At 46.0% G+C, this 20,543-nt stretch overlaps 1 protein-coding gene across 12 annotated transcripts in view; it reads left to right on the top strand.

Annotated features, from left to right (window-relative positions):
* THSD4 (thrombospondin type 1 domain containing 4) overlaps positions 1-20,543 on the top strand; it is a 369,711-nt gene that overhangs the window by 226,502 nt on the left and 122,666 nt on the right. The gene's annotated exons all lie outside the window — the stretch shown is intronic.

Raw genomic sequence — 20,543 nt, 5'->3', positions numbered from 1 at the left:
TGTCCCTAAGAGGTGGCTTAGTGGTGTGTATTCTTGCTTCTGTGGTGTTTTTTTAAAAAACAAACAAACAAACAAACAAACTTTGCAGTTTCAAGCTGGTTTAATTTCCTGTGCTAGTTTGTGTCCACATATAGGACTTAGAATATGATGCTCTTCAGCAGCCTTCAGATTTTTGAATAGCTCTGTTTTATTTGTTTGTTTGAAATCAGAGCAACATGTTTGTTTGTATGTTAAAACCTTCAATGAAGCTTCTTACCATTAAAAAATCACTCACTGCTGCCCTTTAACAACAACAAAACACAGAGGTTCTTCAATGCTGCACAAGCAGAATTTTGGACAGCCTCATGCAAAACCCATGAGCCTAGGCAAATTTTGAGATATAAGACAACATCAAGCTATGCTTTTAAGTACAAAATGACATGGGGCTTTGTGGGGGCCCCATCTGACTCACGGAGGAGGTTTACTGACATTGTGTATGGCACTAGGAGGTGGGGGAGCGCCCCATCCATCACATTTCATGCCTATTATTTATTACTAGCTGTTCCCGGCCACGTGTTGCTGTGGCTCAGAAAGAGAAAGCAATGTTCTGTTAAATCCCCCCACCCCGTCCCAACCCATTCATCCTCCCCAAAGGCATGGCCCTCCTCCACTCAGCGCCCCCCGTTCCTTACCCCAGATGTCCCCCCAGATGTTCCTCACCCCAGACGTCACGGCACCTCTCTCTCTGGTCCCCCCGCTTCCTCCCGCATGGTCATCTTCCTCCCGCCTGATGGCGCATGTCACCCCGACCCCTCTCTCTCTTCCACCCGCACACCCCATGTGCATCTTGGGAAGGGCCTGGCCTGTTCTCCTGGCTTGGCAATGCTGGGCAATGCCATGTTATTGTGATGTCACAGATAGTCTGTAGCCAATGGCAGTAGCTGAAGCATCTTTGCTGCTTTGCTGCTGGATGCTAAGGCATCTAGCAGATGTCAATGTTTTTTTCTAAAAAAGCATGTTCTTACCTGTCACAGGTGAGACATCTATATAATCTAGGTATATAAAACACTTGTGTATGGTGTGACAACATTGTGTCAAATTTTCAAAGCAATTGGTCAAGCACTTCCGGAGATTATCGATTTTGAACAAGGTTATCTTTACAATTTTATTTATATTGACTGATAATAGCTCTCCAAGGTTTCTGGTAGAGAGCTCTTGCCTACCCTTATGCAGATGGAACCTGGGACATTCTGCATGCAAAGCAATTGCTCTATCCCTGACCGTCAGTCCCTTTCCCATACCTTTAAGAAGTCATTTTCCAACATGTATAGAAGAGGGAATCTTGGCTTGCTACAAAAAAGTTGTATTTGACAAAACTGATATCTAGCTGCATGAAAACTGGGAGAAAAACTCATTCGTGTGAATAATTGCCCAGTGCAGATACTATAGAAAGAACATTAGTTTGTGTTTATTTGACAAGGAAAACTTGCCCTTGTCTCAATTTACCAGATTCCTGCATCTGTGTCCAGCACTTCAATGGTTCCAGTGTCAGTGAGAATCTCACATATTCCAAGGAGTCCAAATGGACTGCCAAACACCCTTTGGGAAAGATCAGCCAAAAACTAGCTGAAATGTGAGGATAAGCAGAGTTTTAAACGACCCTAACGTGTTGATGTAATTAAATGTAATTAATTCCAGATAGAGATTTATTACACACACACACACACACACACACTCCTGAAGATTTGCTACAAGCTAGAGATAATTATGGACTTGCAAAGGATATCCAGGACCATGGGTATTCTGGCTGTACAACCTGCCATTTTATAAGCAAAAAGCATCCTGTTTCTTTGTCTTTTTGTGTGTGTGTTAATTTAATCATACAAATATTCATTTATACATTAAGGAAAAAGCATCTTTGTTTCCCCCCACAATGTGCTATTACAGGATTCTTCCCAGACTCAATGAAGCAACATACATCCTGCTCTACACATGCACTCCCCCCAGAGAGAATGAAGCCAGGCTGCAGAATCAACCACTCACTCACACAAGAGAAAAAACAATGGAAACCCAGACATGGGACAGCATGCATTTCGTAGCCCCAGGCTTCTTCGGCTACAATTGTACCTAGAGAGATTCAAGAGACACTCATCTGCATCTGGGGAGTGGGATGAATACACATTCCCAAATCCCTGAGGCCTTAGGATACACCTTTCACCTGCCCCAAATAGGAGCAACAACATAGGCCCAACCTGACGGTTCAGGCTTAGCACTCATCCCCAGAGACAGAGCTTACTTGCACCAACCAAGGCTCAAAGCCAGCTCAGTTTCCTAGGGAGAAGACTGGGTGTTCTTGCCTCCCAAGCACAGTCACATTTTCAGATGCATCCCATTTCTTTGTGTACCGTAAGTGATGCAGACTTGCACATATTGGCTTGTTATTCCACCTTGCCCCGATAATTTTTAACTTTTGGGTTATTCATTTGGGGCATTAAATGGGAGACGGAGATAAGCAAATGGATATTAGTAGCCATAGAAGAAAGTTAATGAACTGGTTCAAAATGGGATTGCCAGGATATTAACTGAAGCAGGGAGAATGGAACATATAACACCAAAGGTCTATGGAACGAGGCTGCCACCAAGCCTAGGTTTGGGAGGAGGGTGATTTTTTTTTTCTTGTAATCAGGAAATGCACCTAGCAAGAAAACATTTATTTACACTGGAATGGTAGACTCCAGGGCAAAGAGCTGCCTCTTTATATATCTGTGCTCCGCAGCATGGAGGCAAACCCGTTGAGACTGAATCCTATCAGAGCAACTTAGCTGCTCTATGGTCTCTGTCCAGGGTCCTGAAAACCTCCCTTTGCCCAGGATTGAGCTCTCCCTGTCCCCTTTCTCTGCCACAGACTACTTGCTGCATCTGTATCCCTCTGGCTCACCTATGGCCTCTGTTTCCCCAAGACTGAATTGAGGATGTGTGAGATTTAGATTGCACCCATGGCACTAGCAGAAGGATCTATTCTCCCTTTCCCCTACATTTAAAGTCAAACCTACCACCCCGAGCACAGTAGCTATGCAAACATTATGGGTGACCCAATAATGGATGTTGTGGTTTTCTCCAAGCTCAACTACATCTACAGAGATAACAAAGCACCTGTCTTGGAACAGATTCAGAATTCACCCGCTGTTGCTAACTAGAGAATAATTGAAAAATGTAGCATGTATGGCAAGTTGTACTTTGGTTTTTAGCTAATATTTACTCAGAAAAAGTGTGTACTTAAAAAGGTAAACTGGTTCCAAATATTGGTTCAGACAGTTAAAAAAGAATCCTTTTCTCCTACCAGCTTCAGCTTTGACTTTAATCCAGAAAAAGCATGATGACAGAGTAAATAGCCTAGCCTCATTTGCCAAATGAATGGGTGGAGGTTTCACTATGACTAGCAACATTTCACAAGGGAAAAAGCCTAAAATCATTCACTATTGTGGCTTTATGAACCAGGAGATAGCTACCTAGAAAAGGTAGGTGGCAGAGCTAAACTTTCCCTTTTTCCCTAATGGGACTCAGACCTGGTTTATACAATTTCTGCACACTTGAGGGAGAAAATAATATGCATTCAGCCATAGTACATTTTGCAGCCCTGGGTATAGGCCAAGATGGCACCACCTCCCAAATGCCATGCACAAAAGCCAATAAGGCTGGCAGCTGAATCTTATTTCAACTGGCAACAGGATGGTGTAGAGCCTCCATGACTTCAGAGGGCAGAAATTAGGGGGGTTAGGGGGTGCAGAGCAAGCCACCCCTGGGGCACACAGATCTGTCCTCCAACACGTTGCCCCTGCCCCCGCTCCTGCTCCCCAGTATCTGCTGACTGAGGCAGCCCCTTCACTCTGCCTAAAGGTAGAGCCAGACCTGCACTTAAAATCCTCCCCGTGGAGCACCCGCCTTATGTGTGATATTATGTGCCTGTTGGAAGAGGGGAGCTCCTCTCTCTTTCTTGTCTCACAAATGTAGGCATGCTAGATCAGTGGTGCCGTTCAATATACAGAAACGTGTATATTAGGTGAAATTGCATGCAAAAATGTGTAAAGCAAGAGAGATTGGCACCAAAATGCTGATGAATTTTCATAAGGACTTGGAAAAAAAAACCCTCACAAACTGGTGTAGAAGGTTGGGAAAATGAGAAAAGAGAAAGTAAAATGGAAATAAATTCACCCCTTCCTCACCACCGCTGAAATGGCTCTCCTCTGGAGAAGGACCTGCAGGGAAGTTCTTAAAGGCTTGGAAGGTTTGCTTGGGAGCAGATTGCCGTTTAGATAATAATATCACTGTGACCAAGAAATAAGAGATTTTGTAGGGAACAGGTTGAGTGAGTGGGGGAATGCACAGCCTCCTGTGAAAGCTGAGTATGTCTGCATATTTGACTCGGTGTAGACATCTAACAGATGTTTAAGACATTGTATGGAAGCCCTGTCTAGCCTTGTAAATCTGCATCTTCAGCCCATTTCAAAAGCAACTTGTGTGGGCAACCTGGAAGGGAAAGTCCAATTTAAAAGGACCAATCTGGCTTTTGTATACTCACAAAGCTGTAAATTCAATATACCTTGGTTCCTGGGGCATATAATACAGATGTTTTGTAGAAGATCTGCTGTGTTGAGTAAAAAGTGTGTCAATTTAAACTTCCAGCAATTTTTCCATACTACACTCACAGAAGACTTCTGGCAAATCTGCTGAGGTTGTACAGTATCAATTTGAAATACTTTTCCTGTTACATTCCATTCCATTTGCCTTTTGGTCCATTTTCTTTCTCACTGGGAGCATCTTTTTATTTTTCTCTTTCACTGGGTAGGCAATTGGATATGCCACACACACACTTCCCTCACATTTCCTTCAAGGGTGTGTCAAGTGGCACCCCTGGTGTGTGCCTCTTGTTTTATTCTCCCAGCAGCCCTGTGAGGTAGGTTAGATTGAGAGAGGCTGTCTGTCTGAAAGTCACCCAGTGAGCTTCATGGATGAGTGGGGATTTGAACCCCGATCTCTGAGGTCCTAGCTGGACACTCTAATCACTCTGCCACACTGGCTCTCCCCAGCAATCTCCAGCAATCATTTCCAGGGTTCTTAATTTTAATTGCTAGGTGCAAGATGTGGGAGGTTCTGGAGTGGATGCATAGGATTGGAACTTGAATTGTATTTTGCTGGTTGCAGCTCCAGAAATGCCTTCTAAAACCTTAACATTGCTTTGTGGCATCTTACGGAGTTGGACTTAGACAGACCTTTTAATCAAAGAGAGAGTTGCATCAGAGAGACCATTGGGGAGGCCTTGTAACACCCCAGCGAGCACTGAGTTCACCTCCTGAATGGAGAGTCTCAGCAGGGCTTTCCCAGTGCAACTTAGAAGACCAGAGGGCTCAGAGAGGGAGAGGTCCTCAGTGGAGCATTAGGCACACAGGGGACAATATAATGGTTGTCCAACAAAAATAAAATAAACAAAACAAAACAAAAAAAAGAGGCAAACAGAAGACAAATGCTGTGTTGGAATAGATAATCACAATAAATCCCACCACCAAACAAAGATGTGATGGGGTGGTTTCCAAATTATTATTTTCATTAGGTTAATTGCCCCATCTTTGTTTCCTTTGTTAATTAAAACAAGAGTCATTCTGGGCATTTGTTCTTGCATTTGAGTCAGAATTATAATTTGTACCAGGCATGTAACAGATCTGCTGTTTGGCCATGCTCCCCTCCCCGACTTTCTGGCTGCCAGGGTTCATTGTATCTGTATTTGACTCAACTTAATTGTGCTTTGTTTCTTAAATATGTGACAAGAGGTAGCTACTATTAATACACTGCTGCTTTGGGGCTAGCTTGTACTTCAGTGAGAAGCAATATGTACTCATCAGCTTTTGTGCTTCTAGAAGTTCTTTAAAAAAATTTTAAAAGAAGCATGAGAACACAACTACAACAAAATGGCAGTCAAACCATCTCCCTCCCGCTGGGTTACTGCCCAAGACTGAAGGCTCATGGTTGAGCAGGTCTCTCTGTGTCTGTGCTGAGCTTAGGAACTACTTAAGAGAGAACCAGGTGTCATGAGCTGGGAGCCAGAGTTTATGCATGGCTAAGCAAGCTAAGAGTTTGATCCAACAAGCTAAGAATCATAGTATCATAGAATCATAAAGTTGTAAAGGACCCCAAGGATCATTCAGTCCAACACCCTGAAAGGCAGAAATCACAACTAAAGCATCTATGACAGATGGCCATCCAACCTCTGTTTAAAAAACCTCTAAGGAAGGTGAGTCCACAACCTCCCGAGGGAGTCTGTTCCACTTTCAAACAGCTCTTACTGTCAGAAAGTTTTTTTTCTGATGTTTAGTTGGAATCTCCTTTCTTGTAACTTGAAGCCATTCTGGAGTCCTACTCTACAGAGCAGGAGAAAACAAGCTTGCTCCATCTTCCATGTGACAGCCTTTGAGATATTTGAAAATGGCTAGCATTTCTCCTCTCAGTCTCCTCTTTTCCAGGCTAAACATACCCAGCTGCTTCAACCATTCCTCATAAGGCCTGGTTTCCAGACCCTTCGTCATCTTCGTTTCCTTGCTCTGCACACCTTTCAGCTTGTCAACATCCTTCTTAAGTTGTGGTTCTGCCAGGGATTGGCTTGATGAGGAGGAGTGATGGAAGCCTGACCTGACCAAGAGTCCCTAAGGGAAAGCACAGAGGGAGAGGTTTTGGATGCTGGCTCCTGGTGGTGGGAAACCGGCCACACCCTAGAGGAGGGGATGACCTGGGAAGTCCTGGAGGCAGGGAGCTTGAGAGATAGTGAAGAAGAGAAACAGGCAAGTGCTCTAGCACAGGCCAGGGACAGGAGTCAGACTTGGCAGTTCTCTCACAGAGCCACTGCTGACAGCTTGCAAGCCCCCCCCCCCCCGAGCGAGATGTTCATTGCATGTTGCGAAGCAAAGAGCCAGGCAGACACAGAGAGGGTCCCTTGGAACTGGCCATAGGCAGACAGAGGGGCCTGACACAGAGGGCTAGGGAGTGAAGGGGGAGCTACAAGCCAGTCCAGACAACTGCTTCATCAAGACAGGAGCAACTTTTTGAAGTCTCTGGGTGTTCTTTATTTTGCTTCCTTAATAAAGAAACTAACTGTAAGTTAGCCAAGCGTTGCACTCTCTTTCTCTCATCTGCAAACAACCTGTTCTCCTTGCCGGCTCCCTGACAGGTGCCCAGAATTGGACACAGTATTCCATATGTGGTTGATCCAACTAACAACACACACCCTTAGGAAATGGGGTGGCACAACTTCCTTTGGAATGGGCAAGCAAACAGGAACTACTTCTGGAGGGCTGAGGAATCTGTTCAGTTCTGTGCTGGTGTCTCCTTTGCCTAGGTGATGGGGGAAGTGGCAGCAGGAGCTCTAAATCAGACAGACTGGCTGACCTCTCCTGAGAGGATGGGCTAGGGGCAGGATCCAGCAGTGCCAGAGAGCGTTGGGATTGGAGAAGAGACTGGCATGGGAGCCGGGGGTTGAAGTAGGCACAGGGTATCTGGGTGACAGAAGAGGGGACAAAGCAGAGCGGAGGGGGACTATGCCATTGGGACCCTCCCTGGGATCTGACTCCTAAACTGTAATTCCCTCCTGGGGTGATTCCTCTGCTCCTTCCATCCCCTATCCTGATCCAACGAGCCCCTCCGCAATGTCTCCAATGTTCAGTTATTGGATGGGTAATTGCCCACAAACCACGTGCACACTGCCAGGCTACATGATGGAAGAAATGTGGGATATGCTGTAAATGCATGAAAAGAAATAAGAATAGGTCGGATGCAGTGAAGGCAGTTGTTACTCAGAGGTTCCTAACTGTTGGCCTTAATGAGGTCACTCTGGAACTTGGGAGCAGTTGACCAGCCAGGTAACACTGTGACCTACAGCCTGGAAGGCTTGACACAAAGAGCAGCAGCAGCAGCAGCAGCAGCAGCCTATGCCAGCTCTTGTGTCCTGGTTGGTAGTCCCAACACCTCCGGACACCTTGGCCAGCATTACAGCCACTTCTTCTATGCAAGGAACAAAGTTAACCATGCATAAATCACCCTGATTTCAATAGTCTGTATACATCCAGGGAAGGACAGAAAATGGACACCTTATGAAATAGTTGTGGCTTTCAGTGATTCCAGAACTTTGTAGGAAAGGACCATGAAACCCCCGGGGCGCTGCCTGATGTATTAGTAATATAAGAACAGGATCAGTTCTTGGACTGCTCTCTTTGGGTTCCTTGCAGTGTGGAGAATGCCTTAGGAATTTGCTTTGTTGTTGGTTCTTATTTTTTAATGTTTCCTTTTGGGGTGAAGGGGCATTGGTGTTCCTTTACACCAGCTGTGCAAAGTTTAATCCAGTGTGTTTTGATCTTGCTTTCAATTAAGGCTCAAGATTTCCGTCAAAGGGTTCATTTGGTGATTGGTTTGCAGTTCTGTAGTTCCTCTCAGCAGCATTTGCAAGTACGTACAGGGGTCTGAAACCTGGCATTTCTCCAATAAATTGATATTAAAATGTATCTGGAAATAAAACTTTATTCTCTGTAGCATGTTCTATGCATAGATGATTTTGATTCTGGATGTTGCTGAAGTATGGGCATCTCTAGAGGAATAAATGTTGCTGGTGGCATCACAGAGGTGTGTATCTCTTTTTCATGTTTACTCATTGCTGATATGATACACTAAATACAGCCTGTCACTTCTTAAGTTAAGAGAGTAAACTCTTCAATGGTATATGCCAAAGGCATATTTTCTCTTGTTCACTGGATTTCTGTTGTGATACACCCTCCTGTCCTGCAGAAGGTGCAATCTAGCATGACATTGGACCAGGGCCGGCTCTAGGGGTAGTCTGGGTGGTGCGGGGTGCCAGGGCGCCGGCCTGGTAGGGGGGCGCCACGTGGCGCACTGCGCCCGCCCACCAGCCACGGCAAGAAACAGGGCGGGGCGGGGGCGATCTCCGCACCACAGCGCCAGGGTGTCCGGCGTGCTTGAGACGGCCCTGCATTGGACATAAACCTTTAGGAGAGAAGATATAGATATCTCATGGCACGGTGAATGGCTTTGTGACTTTTTCTCTGTTGTGATTTTTCCTGTGGAGAGAGTGAGAGAGTGCAGGAGCACTGTGCTGTAATAACCTGTCAGGCGAACACGGCAGGATGTGCAGGTTTCTTCCTATCTACGCACACGGCATCTCACCTTCTCTGAAACCAGAGTATGCTCTGTTATAATGAAGAGCCCTTTGCTAGAATATTGTTGTAGACCAGCATTAGAAATTGAAATTGTGGAGCATGCCCCACCCACTTTCCATGAAAGCCTGGAGCCAGTCCTGGTCATAGCTGCAGCATTCAGAACAGAATAAACAAAGTGAGGAACTTGCGTAGCATGACTCTAAAGGCTAGAAGAGCTTGCTAAAGTTCTTCATGGTTTGTTTTGAGAAGAGATGGGTTCAAAAGAGACCATTCCATAATGACAACATCCCAAACATTGGTCTGCACAAGGCAGGTTTTTAATCATATGAAAAGCAAGTTCAGCATGAGGTTGTCCCTTGTTTGTAGTCAAATTGGAGGGTTTGGAGGGATAGCAGTGCCTTATAAATAGGCTTTTGTTCTTCATACACTGTCTCACTGCTGTCAGGAATGAGAGAGAAGGTTGGAGGGTTTTCCCCCCCTTTTGAATGGGAGAACCTGGGATGGAGACCAGGAATCTGTCATCAGAACACAGAAGATTGAAGTCAGGCCAGACAAAATAAATGCTTGAGCTCAAGTCTAGGCAGGTGGCAACTGAGGACCTCTTGCTTGCTTGCTTTCTCTCTAAGCATCTAAACCATATTTCCGGGCACGGAAAGAAGATAATGATTTTAGCACAATGAAAAGCCAATGAAGTCATAAATACATTTTAGACATTTTAGAAGAATTTGAGCAAATCTAAGGCCCTCCTGCTTTGTATACCTATTTTCAAACCACGTCATTTGGGGGATTTGAGCCTCAGAGGTCTGACTGGTTGACACCCACTTTCCCTCTCTCTCAAAAATTCCCAGTTCTGGGAGGAATTGGGAATATTGCTATTTCCTCCCAGAGTTCATTGGAACTGAATATATTTTGGTGTGTTGGTGGTGAAAAGGGTGTGCGCCTGCTGATAAAGTGCTATACGAGAACACTGGTGAGTCTCAACGCCACCCCAAAAATTAAAGGGCCCTACCCAAAATGAGAAGGAGAGAAGGCAGTTCCCCTGCCCTTTCACTCCAAACCTGTCAAGACCCCAGAATCCAGCAATGATCATGACCCAGAGTCTGAAGCAGGGCTGGGTCATAGAATCAAAGAGTTGGAAGAGACCACAAGGGCCATCCAGTCCAACCCCCTGCCAAGCAGGAAACACCATCAAAGCATTCCTAACAAATGGCTGTCAAGCCTCCGCTTAAAGACCTCCAAAGAAGGAGACTCCACCACACTCCTTGGCAGCAAATTCCACTGTTGAACAGCTCTTACTGTCAGGAAGTTCTTCCTAATGTTTAGGTGGAATCTTCTTTCATTTTTTGTGCCTTTCATTTTTTTGTCCAAGTGTAGTACTTTACATTTCTCCCTGTTAAAATTCATCTTGTTTGCTTTGGCCCAGTTCTCTAATCTGTTAAGGTCATTTTGAAGTGTGATCCTGTCCTCTGGGGTATTAGGCACCCCTCCCAATTTGGTGTCATCTGCAAACTTGCTCAGGATGCCCTCAAGCCCATCATCCAAGTCGTTTATAAAGATGTTGAATAAGACTGGGCCCAAGACAGAACCCTGTGGCACCCCACTAGTCACTTCTCTCCAGGATGAAGAGGAGCCATTGATGAGCACCCTTTGGGTTCGGTCAGTCAGCCAGTTACAAATCCACTGAATGGTAGCATTGTCTAGCACACATTTTACTAGCTTCTTTACAAGAATATCATGGGGCACCTTGTCAAAGGCCTTGCTGAAATCAAGATATGCTACATCTACAGCGTTCCCTTCATCTACCAGGCTTGTAATTCTGACAAAAAATGAGATCAGATTAGTCTGACATGACTTATTTTTCAGAAACCCAAGCTGACGTTTAATGATCACAGCGTTCCTTTCTACGTGCTCACAGACCATTTGCTTAATGATCTGCTCTAGAATCTTTCTTGGTATTGATGTCAGGCTGACTGGGCGGTAATTGTTTGGGTCCTCTCTTTTCCCCTTTTTGAAAATAGGGACATTTGCCCTCCTCCAGTCTGCTAGGACTTTGCCTGTTCTCCAGGAATTCTCAAAGATTACTGCCAGTGTTTCGGAAATCACCTCTGCCAGTTCTTTTAATACTCTTGGATGTAGTTCATCTGGCCCTGGAGATTTGAATACATCTAAACTAGCCAAGCATTCTTGTACTACCTCCTTACTTGTTCTGGGCTGTGTTTCCCCTGCTGAATCATCTGCTCCATATTCTTTAGGTCGGGCATTGTTTTCTTTTTTTGGAGAAGACTGAGGCAAAGAAGGCATTGAGGAGTTCTGCCCTGTCTCTGTCCCCTGTTCGAATTTCACCATCTTCTCCTCTAAGTGACCCCACTGTTTCCTTGTTCTTCCTTTTGCTACGGACATACTCATAAAAGCCCTTTTTGTTGCTTTTAACCTCTCTAGCAAGCCTGAGTTCATTCTGTGCTTAGCTTTTCTGACTTTGTCTCTACACGTGCTGGCTATTTGTCTGAATTCCTCTCTGGTGGTTTCCCCATTTTTCCATTTTTTGTACATATCTCTTTTAAATCTTAACTCAGTTAAAAGTTCTTTAGATAGCCATCCTGGCTTCTTTAGGCACCTTCCATGTTTCCGTCTCATTGGTATTGCCTGAAGTTGTGCTTTTAATATCTCCCTTTTAACAAACTCCCAACCATCACGAACTCCCTTCCCCTTTAGTATTTCTGTCCATGGGACCTCACCCAGCATTTCCCCAAGTTTTCTGAAGTCGGCTTTCTTAAAGTCTAGAATTTGAGTCTTAGTATGCTTGGTTGCTCCTTTCCGCTGAATAATAAACTCCAGAAGAGCATGATCACTCCCACCTAATGATCCTGCCACTTCTACCCCACTAATCAGGTCATCACTATTGGTTAGGACCAGATCTAAAATGGCTGATCCTCTTGTTGCTTCTCCCATTTTCTGGACAATGAAATTGTCTGCAAGGCCAGTGAGGAATCTGTTTGACCTTATGCTCTTGGCTGAGTTTGACATCCAACAAATATCAGGATAGTTGAAATCCCCCATTACTACTATCTCACTTCCTTTTGAATGCTTGGCCATCTGTTCCAGGAATGCTTCATCTGTGTCCTAAGTTTGGCTTGGGGATCTATAGTAAACTCCCACAATGAGATCACTGTTATTTTTCTGTCCCTTAATTTTGTCCCAGATACTCTCAATTTGGCTTTGAAGTTTTAAATCCTGGATCTCTTCACAGGTATACACATCCCTGACGTATAAAACTCCTCCTCCTCCTTTCCTGTTTGGTCTATTTCTCTGAAATAGATTGTATCCCTCTATTACTACGTTTCAATCATGAGACTCATCCCACCAGGTTTCAGTGATGCCTATTATGTCATATTTAGTTTGCTGTACCAAGAGCTCAAGTTCATCTTGTTTATTTCCCATGCTCTGTGCATTAGTATACAGACATTGAAGACCATTGATCATTCGCCCAGGTCTCCTATTTAAGGATTTTTTCCTCCCAACACTAGGTTTGCGTGCTGTTTGCTCCATTTGGCCTCTGATATTTGGATGATCATCTTCAGCACTTGATAGATTCCTACCTTCAGGACCACTGTCTCCCTCCCCCACATAAGTCAGTTTAAAGCCCTCCTGATGAGGTTTTTGAGATTCTTGGCAAAAACATTCCTCCCAACCCTTGTGAGGTGCAGCCCATCACTTGCCAGAAGTCCATCTTCAAGAAACTGCTGACCGTGATCTAAGAACCATTTGCGAAGCCAGTTGTTCACTTCCCCTATTTTTCCCTCTCTCCCTGGGCCATGTCGTTCAACTGGGAGGACAGATGAGATGACAATTTGTGCATTTAATTGCTTCAACTTTGTGCTCAGAGCCTCATTATCACTTTTGATCTTCTGGAGGCTATGGCTTGCAGTGTCATTGGTTCCCACATGCACCAAAAGGAAGGGGTATTTGTCAGTGGGTTTTATGATTCCTTGCAGCCGTTCTGTTACATCTTGGATCTTACATCTTGGGTCACCCATGAGGCGACATGAGGTGACTGCCTTGGGCAGCAGAATCCACAGGATCTGGCCTCCAATGAATGCATCTCCTGCTGTGGCTGTGGTGGTAGTAGTGGCAGCTGCAGCATGCTCATTGTAGTCACATCGGACACCTCCTCTGCTGCTCTGTGCCATGCACCAGCGTGCTAGCACTACAGTGGCTGGCCCATGGCACCAGAGTCAGGATGGGGAGAGGGGGAGAGGTGAGAGAGGCACACGGAGTCTTTGGCCAGTACTGGAGCAAGGCAAAAGTTGCTACTATGAAGGATGAGGAGGCTACTGGAGCCATTGGCCCCGAAAAGTTTGGGAACCACTAACACAGAGGATCAAATCAGGTATGAGTTGACTGCCTCAGTGTAAATATGGCCTTGTTGGTGGGGTTAAGTGAAAATTGCACTTCAGTTAGAGCCAGATAGACTAGGGTGGAAAACTTTAAATAGGCAAGTTGATCTAATCAGGCTTCCATGCCAGATTTCTTGGTGCTGCTGAATAACATAGAAGGGACCCAAGTTCCAGTAAATGGCTGTAGCCAGAAGTTGTGTGTTTTGCAGATTGGAAGGATTACAACAATCTACAGAGTGGAGAGGTGAAGAAAATTAGTCTGGAACAGGCTTGCGAAATAACCATGCGGTCCATATTATGGACTGCAAGGCTCTGGGCATGGGCAGTCCCTGGGAATTAATCTTGAAGGAAAGAGTCTCAGGTCTTCAACTAACCCCAGATCCAGGAAAGCACTTAAACATATGCATCCCTCTCCTTCTTTCTTTTTCTTTTTCTTTTAAGAGCATGAGTAATCCATTTGCTAAGCTACTCACCCTTGGATTTCCTGAAGTAAACTGAAACCTGATTGGGTTGAGACAAGGAAAGCCCATGCGGCTCCTTCCCCAGCGCTGTGCATTCTTGGGACTGTTGCACACTGTTGTCCACACCTGGCTATTTTGCCAAAGGGGTGTGTGTTAATGAAATACAAATGGAGACCACGCAATGCAGGTTAAAGACGTTTAACTATTGAACCACAGTGTGGCTTGTTTAAACTGTACTGATAAATGCACCACACACACACACACACACACACACACACACACACACACACACACCATGTACTTTTTCAGTGTTTAAGACAAGGTTGTTTTCCTCTAAAATAATGTTCAGAATCAGGGATTGTCTTATACATGGATATAAGGCGGGGGGACAGGCGATTTGTTGCAGCTGCGAGCAGGAGGTTGTCAGCAGTGATTTTGGTGGGTGATTGGTGGCTGCGGCAAGGACTGATGTGGATTGGCTTCCACTGCGGCAAATGCACTAGCGCTTGCCGGCTGGTGGTGGCAATCGGGCAGACGCTTTGTGGCTTTAGTGACGTCTGTCAGTCTGGTGAGTGATTTTCGGCACCTACCCCCAAAAGCTAAACAACTCTGGGCCATCTCCCTCCATTTTCTTAAATTGGAGTCCCCCAAAATAGTCTTATACATGGGGCATCTTATACACAGAAAGATATGGTATATCACACCAATATGGATCTTGACCTCATTCTGTTATGCTGGGTTCCTCGGGGTCTATTAGTGTCTTTCGGTGACCTCATAAAATATTGTGGTTTTCAGTTCCTTCTGCATCATGGTGACTCTCTCCTTTACATCACTTCCTCCAGGCCTGGCTACACATCATGCCTGCTGCCAACTCTCCCCCCCATCCCAGTCTTCCCAGCAAGAGCTGTGTTTTGCATCACATGGTGCCATGCTGTCCACTTCCTCAACTTCCACAATCCTGTTAGATTCATAGCGTTTGAAGGGGACCCCGAGGGTCAGCTAGTTCAATGTCCTGCAATGCATGAATCCCTGGCAGGTGGCCACTCAGTCCCTTCCCAAGTAGTCCATTCCACTATCAAACAGCTCTTATCATCAGAAGGTGATTCCTAATATTTACGGTAGTCAGAATCTCCTTTCTTGCAACTTTAAACCATTGGTTTGGGTCCTTTCCTCTGAAGCAGCAGAAAGCAAGCTTGCTCCAACACCCATGTGGCAGCCCTTCAGGTGTTTGAAGATGGCTGCCATATCCTCTCTCAGTCTCCTCTTTTCCAAGCAATGCATACTCAACTCCCTCAACCATTCCTCATAAAGTTTGGTTTCCAGTATCAATGTGTATTTTTAGTAATTGTCAGTTGCTATAAAATGTTAGAATGGCCTGTTGCTGGCATATGAAAAGATTGTGATAATGTTCTAATGGTAAAAAGAAGTCCTTGGGAGGTTTTTCAGCAGAGGTTGAATGTACATTTGTCAGAGATTCATTAGTTCTTGATTGCTACATCACAGGGGGTTGGACTAGATGACCCTCAAAGGTATCTTCCAACTCTACAATTCTAGGATTCTATGTTCCAGCTGCTGCAAATCACTGGTTTCCCACAGGCATCTTGTCAGCCATCATAAGAACAGGTAGATGGGCCATTGGCCTGATTTATGAGGCTTTTATTATGATATTAAGAAGAGGTGGGTGAATTTGTCAATTTTGATTTCTTTCACTTTCTCCCCCCCCCCCCCATTTTAAGTTCAGTTCTCCACAGTACGACATTGGCTTGTGATTTTTTTTTTAAAAAAAAGTCCTCATGAAAATTAACCAGCTTTTTAGTGCGAGTATCCCCTAATATGCAGATTATTGTATGCAATTTCACCTAATAAATGCATTTTGGCAAAACAGTTCCCCTTATTAGCACATTTTTGCTTGCTGTTCTCAATAATACTGTACATGCATTTATAAGTTCATAGTATATGGCGGTGTTTGTATACATTCCTTGGCTGGAAAACTGCCTTGCAACTGTTGGAGGAGTGTTAAAGGATGGTTGTGTTTCGGTTTGTGTATTGTTTTGGGATTAGGTTGGTTTGCCTTTAAATGCAAATTGAATCAATAAATGCAGCAATATGGTAATTTAGCTTTTGCACTGAAGGCGGGGGGGGGTCCCCATCTTACCCTGCCTCTTTCAATGCTAGTATGGCAGGACTTTCTCACACATCAGAATCTATAAGCATGTTGAACCACTTATAGGTGCATACAGTGTAATGTTGTGTCCACAGACCCCAAGAGACCAAAGCTTGGCACCTGCCCTCAGAGGTTCACTCTAATGTACTACAGAGAATAAAAGAAAATAACGGTAATTCTGGTGGGTCAAAAAGGAAGCATATAAGTGCTCACTTTGGCAGCACTTATATTAAAAATGAAGCACATTAAAACATCCTGTTTTAGTTACATCCCGTTTGGATTACTGTAGCATGCTCTACATGGGGCTGCCTTTGAAAAGGGGTCAGAAATTTCAGCTGTCTCAAAGGGCTGCAGTGAGATTGTTGACCAGGGCTGGTTATAGGGAGAAGACAACTCCCTTAGTACAACAGCTCCATCGGCTACCAGTCTGCTTCCAGGCACAAATCAAAGTGCTTGTTCTCACCTATGAAGTCCTACATGGCTTAGGTCTAAGCTATTGGAAAGACGTGTTCCTTCCTATGAACCTGCTGGGGTTTTGAGTTCTTCAGGGGAGGCCCTTTTCTTGGTCCCTCCACCCTCCCAGGTATGCTTAGTGGGGATGTGGGAGAGGGCCTTCTTGGTGGTTGCTCCCAGACTTTGGAACTCCCTCCCTAGGGAAGCCAGACCTTGTTGTCATTTTGCTGCACTCTTTCCAGGCACAACTCTGTGCTTTAAAGGTCCCTGTCTGAGCGCTCCCACCTTGTGAGGTACCTCACATACAGCTAGCTGAAGAAGGGTGGTAGCAAGGGAGTCTGCTGTCTTTTCTGTTCCAATGGCCCTGGAGAAGATGAGGAACTGGCTGTTGTTTTTCTATTATTACTGAAATTTTATAACACAATTGAACAAACCAGCAATGGTATGAACACACATCAGACAATAGTCATCCAGTACAGCACAGTGGGTAGACCTGGGAGACCAGGGTTCAAGTCCAGTGTTGCTGCTGCTTTTGCTTGCTGCTTGGTATAGTCTAATTGGTTATTCAGCATTGTGCTGTGTTATGTAGCTTACTTGCTGTTTTAAGCCGTATGTTACCCACCTTGAGAGTGCATGGTGAAGGGTGGAGAGAAATCCATAGCAATAAACTAAGACTCAAATTCTAGATTTTAAGAAAGCCGATAGCCGTGTTCAAATATATAATATACTAGCTGGCCCTGCCACGTATTGCTGTGGCTAATACCTGTGATTTCCCCCACCCTGTCCTGATCCATGATCTATTCTGTTTGTGTCCCCCCCCCATCGGCTTATCCCTGTGAATCCCCCAACTCCCTCTTCCCAGTAACCCCCACACAGGGGAGATGTGGTTCCCTGGGTGATCCTGGCATTTGGGGGGTGGGAGGGGAGGGTTGAGGAAAGGTGAGGGTCCTCGGAGGGTCTTGGTATTGGTTGGGGAGGGTATTGTGGGTGGAGGGTATTGGGGGTAGAGGGTTGTAGTGGGGGGTTTGTGGTAGGATTCCGAGGGGATTAGTGTCCATGAGAGTCATGGGTCTTTGATTGTGGAGAGGCGTGTGGAGGGTGTAAGTCCGTGGGGTGTGGGTGTGTGGAGTGGGTTTGATCGGGGGAGGGGGGGTTGCGGGAGTTAGTTTGGAGAGGGCTAGGGCTGTTGTGGAGGCGGGCTGGTCCGTGGGGGTGGCGTTATTGGTGGTGGCGGGATCTGTGGGGTGTGGGTGGATTGGTGTGATCTCCGGGGCAGGGGTGGTTCCCGGGAGGCAGCGGGATCAGTGGGGGTGTGATCCGTGCTGTGTGGGGGTGTGGAGTGGGGTTGCTTGGGGGGGTCGCGGGAGGTAGTTTGGAGAGGGCTAGGCCTGTTGTGGAGGCGGCCTGGTCCATGGGCGTGGCGTTATCCGCGACAGCGGGATCCGTGGGGTGGGGTTGGGGTTGTGGAGGCGGCCTGGTCCGTGGGGGTGGTGTTATCGGTGGTGGTGGGATCCGTGGGGTGGGGGTGGATCGGTGTGATCTCCGGGGCGGGAGTGGGTCCCGGGAGGTGCGATCCGTGGGATGGGGGTGTGTGGGGTGGGCTTGCTCGGGGGGAGGGGGTCGCCATGGGGGGGCAAGATCTGTGGGGTGTGTGTGTGTGTGGAGTGGGCTTGCTCAGGGGGAGGAGGTCGCTGTGGAGGGCTTGGTCGGGGGGAGGGGGTCGCTTGTACGTGATCTCCTGCGTGGGCGCCTCCCTGGGGCAGGCGCTCCCTGAGGAGCGGCCTGGTCTCGGATGTGCAATCTCTGAGGCGGGCTTGGTTCCCTGAGGAGTGGCTTGGTCTCAGGGCGGTTTGCTCTCTGTTGGAGGCGTGGTCTCTGGGGAGTGAGGGATTGTGGGAGTATGTTTGTCTGTTGTTCGTTGAATGTCCAGTGGAGGGCACAATTTTTTTGACCACAAATCCAGGTTTTTACCTGTGTTCGGTGTGTCAGCTGGTCAGTGTAAGTGCACGATTACCTGCTCTGAGGTTGTGGCCAAATTTCAGGACGATCAGGTAAGTGCTTGTGGGAGAAAAGTGGGGAATAACACACATGCACCTTCACCATTTTTTTTATATATAGATAAAATATAGAGGAGGGAGAAAGGTTGTTTTCTGCTGCTCCAGAGAAGCGGACACGGAGCAATGGATTCAAACTACAAGAAAGAAGATTCCAGCTAAACATTAGGAAGAACTTCCTGACAGTAAGAGCTGTTTGACAATGGAATTTGCTGCCAAGGAGTGTGGTGGAGTCTCTTTCCTTGGAGGTCTTTAAGCGGAGGCTTGACAGCCATCTGTGCTAATGTTACCAACAAGCAACTGGGAATATGGGGCTTATAGGGCTATTGCAGAACTGCTCTCCATCACATGGTTACAGCCTTGGTCAGTGGCTGGCTTGGGCCAGTTCAAGAATGGAGTGGATGTGGTAGGCCTCAGTCTGTTCCCATCCTGCCCAAGTTCATTTTTGCCAAGTTCCAGTTTCACACCTGTCTTTTTATTATGGAGTTGGCAGTGGAGGGGACAAGTGGAAGCTGGGCCAGATATTGCACAGGAGCTGCTAGTTGTTGACTCTCCTAAGCTGTCGGCTTGGGATGCATAGCCACTGATGCAGGTATATATCTTGCAGCATTTAGTATCACTGCAGAGAAATGTTAGGTTTTCAGGGTATCTGTAAATTGGGGTTTTCTGCATTTCCTCCCAATAAGTTATACTTGATTATTTCCTAGAAATGTTGGGGAGGGGAGATAGCAAGGAATTGGAGCAGTGGCAGCAGCTTGAAAAGCTTGCACTGTTTAATTGTCCAGAGGCACCTTCAGCCTCCAATCCTCCAGTCATGCCTGCCTAACTTAATAAGGCACTGGTGAGATTCCTTTTGCAGGGGTGGGGGAGTTGCTGTAGATGCTTAAAAGTTTTATAAATCAGAGCAGATGCCAGACTTCTTGTTGCCCATTTCCTGGTCCCTCCCCTTCTTAATACTAAATGTGTGTGTGTGTGCGCGCACACACACACACACACACTCACTCATGCACACACACACACAACCCAACCCCTTTCCTTAGCTCATTGCTGCTACGAGCCCCCTCCCCAAGCAGAGAGAAGTCATTACATGAAAAGATCAGCTTACCACTTGTCTTCAGAGCAGAGTGGCTGAGCTCAGAAGCTCCCGGTAGTTAGCAGAGTGAGTGAGGCAGCAGAGAGAGACCACTGAGCAACAGTGCATAAACTTTGGAGAAACCAGTCCATCTGTGAACTGTTAGTGCTTGGTGAAAAGGGATCCCAACCCTGTGAGACTTGTCAGGTCGGGTTATCATGTTTTCCAGCTACCTGCTATTGACATTGCTCCACTTTCAAGCTGTGAGGCTAGCAAGACGTGAAGAAGAGGTAAGCTGAGTGGAACACTTTGTCAGAAATCACCTCTGTTGTCAGGGTCCTTCTTCTGTCCCACCTTGTCCTGTCAAAAAGACAGCAGGTTGCTTTGCATGGTGGCTGCGCTAAATGCCGTCAGTGCAAAGGAAGGGACAGGACCAGCTGCCAAAAAGTTAGTTCACCTCGCTTTGTTTGAGGAGGAGGTATGTTGTGTTTTCTGCTTTGCAGAACAGTAGGAATCACTTTAAATGCTAGACAGTTTGCAACACTCTGTGAAAGCTTTGCAGTTAGAGGGTTCTGTAGGAAGATGTGTGTGTGATAGAAGTTGTTGATCACTACTTTTTGTTGCCTTGTTTTGGAAAAATATCCCAACCCTTTCAGTTATGAGCATCTCCATGACACATGTTTTGAGAAGTCTTGGATTCACTAGCAAAGGAATTGTGAAAGCTGCCTGTGTTTTTGAATGCATGTTTGTGGTT

This window comes from Zootoca vivipara, chromosome 14 (assembly GCF_963506605.1).
Source record: "Zootoca vivipara chromosome 14, rZooViv1.1, whole genome shotgun sequence".
NCBI classification, from domain to species: Eukaryota; Metazoa; Chordata; class Lepidosauria; order Squamata; family Lacertidae; genus Zootoca; species Zootoca vivipara.
This window is presented reverse-complemented; position numbering and strand designations above follow the sequence as displayed.